Source organism: Merops nubicus, unplaced genomic scaffold (assembly GCF_000691845.1).
Source record: "Merops nubicus isolate BGI_N331 unplaced genomic scaffold, ASM69184v1 scaffold14383, whole genome shotgun sequence".
Classification (NCBI taxonomy): domain Eukaryota; kingdom Metazoa; phylum Chordata; class Aves; order Coraciiformes; family Meropidae; genus Merops; species Merops nubicus.
In genome coordinates, this window is record NW_008599688.1 from 1 (window position 1) to 5,614 (window position 5,614).

The 5,614-nt window shown below is 46.3% G+C and overlaps 1 protein-coding gene across 1 annotated transcript in view; it reads left to right on the forward strand.

The window, feature by feature from the left end:
- The first annotated feature begins 240 nt into the window (after positions 1-240).
- LOC103770227 (collagen alpha-1(V) chain) overlaps positions 241-5,614 on the forward strand; it is a 34,174-nt gene continuing 28,800 nt past the window's right edge. Inside the window, exons 1-3 of the mRNA XM_008937479.1 lie at positions 241-343; positions 968-1,021; positions 2,266-2,319. The gene's annotated coding sequence lies outside the window, so the exon portion shown is untranslated. The remainder of the gene's footprint in view (positions 344-967; positions 1,022-2,265; positions 2,320-5,614) is intronic.

The window sequence follows — 5,614 nt, forward strand, 5'->3', positions numbered from 1 at the left end:
AAAAAATGGCTGTTGTTGGAGATAATGGTCAGGCTGTGTGAATGAAAGCTTGGTGCTTTAATAGCACTCTGTGATTTACAGTCTTGTCTGAGCCTCGTGGTGAAGACCAGCTTCCTCCAAGAGCTGTATTAGTAGCTCCATGGAGTATCTGATTGCAGCCGTGAGGGTCTAGCTGCCAGCAAATGTGGGGTCTAGGACCTACCTGCATTGTCAACACTTGTCTTGTGGTTAACAGGGGGAAATTGGACCTCCTGGCCCCCGGGGTGAAGATGGTCCTGAAGGTCCCAAGGGTCGCTCAGGCCCCAATGGAGATCCTGGTCCTCTTGGTCCTGCTGGAGAGAAGGTGAGTCTTAAGGATGGAATTGCCCAGGGATGTTTTGCAGTAAACCCCACTGTTCTTCTGCTGTCTCAGGTGGGTGGTCTGGGCAGTGCCCAGTTTTAGGACAGAAGGGTGAAGAGGAGCTGTGGGAGCTCTGTGTGAAGGCTGGTCTGAGTTCAACACAAGTTCAACCTCCAACTCCAGGCCAGAGGAGACCCAGGGGAGATGATTTTCCTGCCGTGGTGACTTGAGCACATGGAGACATTAGTCTCCTTGGGGTTATCTGCTTGGGGGAAATGTCTTGAAAAAAAGACCAGAGGGGAAAAAAAATGGTGAAATTGAAAGGATCAGGGACCCCTGGTCTAACATCTGGGTGCATCTAGTTGAAAAAAAAAAAAGGAAAAGAGAGCAAGAACAACCATTCCCCACCAGGTCGCAACAGATTTAGAGTCCTCACCCTGCATCAACCCCCCAGGGAGGGCAGAGGATGGTCCAGTGCCCCGACAGCTTTATTCCACCCATCACATCATGTCTGCTGTGCTCTTGACTTCCATGCACTTGGCATCTCCCCTTTCTGCTGGTGCACATCTGAAGCTGCTCAAAAGGTTTCTTTTGCCCAAATTAATGCTTTTTTTTTGTGTGTTTCAGGGGAAACTTGGCGTGCCAGGACTGCCTGGCTACCCAGGCAGGCAGGGCCCAAAGGTAACTCGGTTGGGTTTGGTCCTTGAGAGGTGTGGGGTGTGCTGGGGAGCCCCGTGGGTGCCAGCCCAGCTCTGATGGTGGGGTCCTACAGAGGACTCAGCCCCCTGCTGATGGTACAAGGTGGAACCAGCATCTCCTACCCTGTGGTCCCTCCTACCCACCCAGGCAGGATGAAGTTATAGATGGGGAAAAATAGCTCCCAGCTCTTAGCTGCTGGGAATCAGGGACTGGTTCTTGCATCACTTCAGCCTTGTGCAAAGGGGTGGGAAGAGATGCAGGGGACAGGGGCTGGAGGCCGTGCAGGCTGCTGTGGTGATGGGTATGAGCAGCTCCACGGGAGCTTTCAGCTTAGTAACAGGCATAATAATCCCTTCTCCTTTTATTATGTTTCATATCTTCAAAGATCCACGCTAGCATTAACTAATTAAGGAGAATAGCTAATGAAGCAGGGTTTTCCTGAATTAAAATAGAACTGCTATTTGCAGATTTGCAAAGATCCTTTGTATCTTATCTACACGCCCACCTTCGTTTGGGCCATTTTTGAATGTTCTTTCTAAATTAGAACTGTGAATTCCACTATATAGACTCAGCCTGCAGCCCAGTTTTTACACACCCTGGGGGCCTTGGGAACTTATGTTTCTGTTAACTTTTTGTTTTAAGAATCATATTTTATTATTTCTGTTCACTGCTTGGAAAAAAAACCAGCCTTGTTTAACACTGGAGACATTATCTGCAAGAGATTGTTCCCTGGTTGTGGTGTTGATAGTTTTTTAATTTACATTTTATATTTGGGGTGTTTTTATATATTTTTTTTTTGCATTTCTTTGACTAATTTATGATTTAAAAACAGCAGCAGCTATTCTCCAGGCGCTCACATTAGAAAGGAACAAGCCAGGAGTTAAATTTTCATGTGCAACACGGCGACTTAGGAGCTAAAAAAAACCAAAACCTGCCTGTTCCCCAGGCACCCTCTGGAACTGTGGGCTTGGGTCTTTGCAGAGACTCCTAATGAGGCATGGGCTTCTTTTTTATGGTGTTATTTTGGGATGAAATTGAGTTTCCGAGGTCGTTTGGGGTTTTGTTTTTGTGAAAGGAAGGTTTAAAAAAAAGATGTTGGGAGCTGTAGATGTCCACGGGTGCCCACTGGGGGTTATGCCAGGCCAGGGAGTGCCTGGCATGGTGGGGCAGAGCTGCCCCTTTCAGCACCTTGAACCACTTGCTCTCTCTTTTCTCTCTTCCCCAAGGGCTCAATTGGGTTCCCAGGATTTCCCGGAGCCAACGGCGAGAAGGGCACCCGGGTAAGAGCTGCTTTCTCTGCTCACTTTGCTGGATTTTCTCCCCAAAGCAAGGTCCTTGGGCAGGACGTGGGCAATGTTCCACCACAAGCAGTTGCTGGGCTGATGCCCTGGTTGCTTCTGCACGAAGGGGTTGCCCAAAGAGCATCATCTCACCCGCTCACATCCCGGGATATGGTCCCTGGTGCAAGGAGTGAGGGACCAGCAAGAGGCTCCCACCACTGGCTGTTGGGAGAGGAGGATGCCAGGAACAGCAGAGTCAGCTCTGCAGGCAGCAGCTTTCCAGCTGAACCCTGGAAATTTCTCCCCTGAGATATTTCAAGGGGTCTCTCTGAACCTGAATCCTTCACAAAGTGCTTTTTAATTAACAGTAGTTATTAGAGGTGCTTGAATCCATTCAGAAGCAGCAAGACCAACTTTAGCCTAACTTGAGATTCAAAACACATAGATAAAACCACAAATTCCTCTTTTTCAATAAGTAAAGCTATTCTAAATTCATAAACACCCTTAAACGTGGGGGCTCCATCCTCCAGCAGTGTCTCTACCTCTCACCCCACCTCCACAGGCTTTGCTCTGGAGCAGAGATTGTCTAAATACATTGGTGTTTTTTTTTCCATTTTGGGGAAGACATGATTGAATTAGGGGACTCAGAGTACAGACATGAAGTCATTCTCTGCACCAGCTCTCTTTGCAGGGACAAGAAGGGGGGGGAGTGAGGAGAGTGAGTGGAATTAGTTTCCTTTTTACTCTCATTTAAATACAAACGACTTTTAACAGACGTGTGTGATAGGAGCCCAGAAAATATAAATCACTTTACACTGCATTAATATCATGCCACTGAAATTTGGTTTATATCCATCCCCCTATTTCTTTTTTTTTCCCCCACACTGAGTAATTTTCATTTCATTCTGAACTAGAAATGCAGCATCCTCTGCCCTCCCTCTGCTCTGGCTGGGCAGGAGGAAGGAGGCCGTGAATAAGGCATCTGCCACGACAGCCTTGAAATCACTGTAGCCCTGTAATTACCACCTACCTTACCAAATATACAGCCATAAAAATCCTTGGGCTGGATTTTTGGGTGGTGTAAAGCAGAGCATCAGCTCTGCAGCTTTCCATCCCTGAGCATCCGCATCCCTCTTGCTCCATCTGCTAGTTTTATTCTGGTGGGATGGAGAGCCAGACTGCTGGGATGGGAAACTCTTCAGGTACCAGAGGCTGGTTGGTTATCACACTGAGGGAAAAAACCCCAAGGGGTTAGGCTTGGTGAATTTGGGCAAAATCCAGCCTGAAAGGAATTGAGGAGGGAGCAGGCATACTGGCAAGGGCCCCAACTTCAGGACCAAGCAATGATAAGACAAGAAAAGACAAAAGAAAACCCAAAAAACATGTTTGCTCAGTTGGATTCTAAAGGAGATTTGTGCTCTTAGGAGGAGGCAGTGAGGGTACTTAGTTCCACTCCCTGGCATGCCACACACTTCTTCAGTTTAGGAACTGAAAAGGGGTTTTGCATTTCGAGTCCAGAGACTCTTATTGTCCTGGCTCATGAGTCAAGAGGTGCCTGGTGGCCACTGTCCATCTCCTGTGGCCAAGTCAGCCCCAGAGCGTGCTGCAGTGGGGCTTACATCACTGTGCCAGAGCCCCACAACCTCTGCTGTAAAGAAAGGAGATGGGAATTTGGGGAAGATTTAGGGGTTTTCTTGTGCAGGGGGAGCAGGGACAGGGATTAGCTCCCCGACCCCTAAGGAGGGGCACGGTCTGACACACCTCTGTCAAACAGAAATATGTTGATTGATTTTATGGTCATTTTAATTCTTTTTCATTTCAATGGATGATTGAACCATTTCTGCTGTTTTACACCCATCCCAGCAGCTTGTTTTATCAGTGTATTTGTGTGTGAGGCGGAGGAGGGAGAGATGATTTTCACAGACAAATCTATCCTTTGGTAAAAGGAGCCCAGCTTGAAAATTTTCTAAGAATAGCAGAAATACTGATTTTCAGTAACTGTTTTGGAATCCTTGGGTTTTTTTTTTGCTCCCAAGCATCCGATTTGAAATAAGTGAAAAGCAATTACACACAGAACAATAGACTGAGCTGGGATCACACTGAGCCAAACCAAACGGAGACCGTCAACTTAATTTAAGCCTCGTTGAGTTAGACTTGATAAATCCTACTCTGCTTCTCCTGAGACCACTAAATTTGCTATTTTTATGAGCACGTTCATATAGTCAAGAAAGAGTTTCTAAGATTTGCTTCTCCAGTGCCCTGTGGGGTAACCCAATTTGCAGCTGAAACGACCAAAAATCATTTGTCTTGTCTTTTTACACGTTATTACAATTATGGGATTCAAGGCAGTTGTTCCTGTGTCCAAAATAACATGAACCACACGTTTCTTTTATGATCTTCATCCTCTAGGAATGGAAATAAGTTTTCCAGATCATTATTTCAGCCCAAGTTCTTAATAATTAAAAAAAAAAGCCAAAGGCAGAAGAGCAGCACCAGCAGATCCTGCCAGCACCAGCACGGGCAGCTGGATTTTGGTGCTGGTAGAGCACTAAAACTCCTCAAACCTGAGACCTCAGCTTCTGGCTGTTCAGCTGGGCAAGAGGGGCTGGCAAAGATGAAAATGGGGAGGGGAAAAAAAAGGATGTTTGGTGGTTTTGGAGAAGTGTGGCCTGTTAAAATAGCAGGGTAGTTTTGGTGAGTGTTCTCACCCAGCTGCCCGCAGTGGGAGGCGAGCCCAGGTCATCTTGCTTGGAGGTTTTTAAAACCTAATCATGAAATCAATAGTTAGATGTGAATAAGTGGTCTTATTTTTAGAGCTAATGGGCCTCTGCCATTAGCATGGGGTAATAGATCTCTCTGCTCACCCACTCTGACAGAGCCCGAGGGGTGCGTGGAGTTACCGAAACCCAACCATTTATTTGGGTGCCTAGAAAATAATCTGAATTTAGATGCCTTTCCCTTCAGTATCCCTGTTTGAAAAATATAGGTCTGTGTACATTTATAGAGCTGTATAAATCCTTTGCCACAGCACCCGGTGCTGTATGCATGATTAATGATAGCAATAAGCAGGGGAAAATTTTGCTTAAAAATAGAATTGAGGGAAGGAGGAGAGAAACATGGGGGGGGGCTACCTGCAGGGTACACCCTCCTCTCCACCTGCTCTGAATTTAGCCTCCTGTAGCTAAAGAAAAACCAGCTGGAGTACTTTAAAATGATTTTTGTAATTAATTATAAAAAAAAAAAAAAGGTATGCCAGCAGGATTTATTAAATGGAGCTGCAGAACAAGGAGGATTC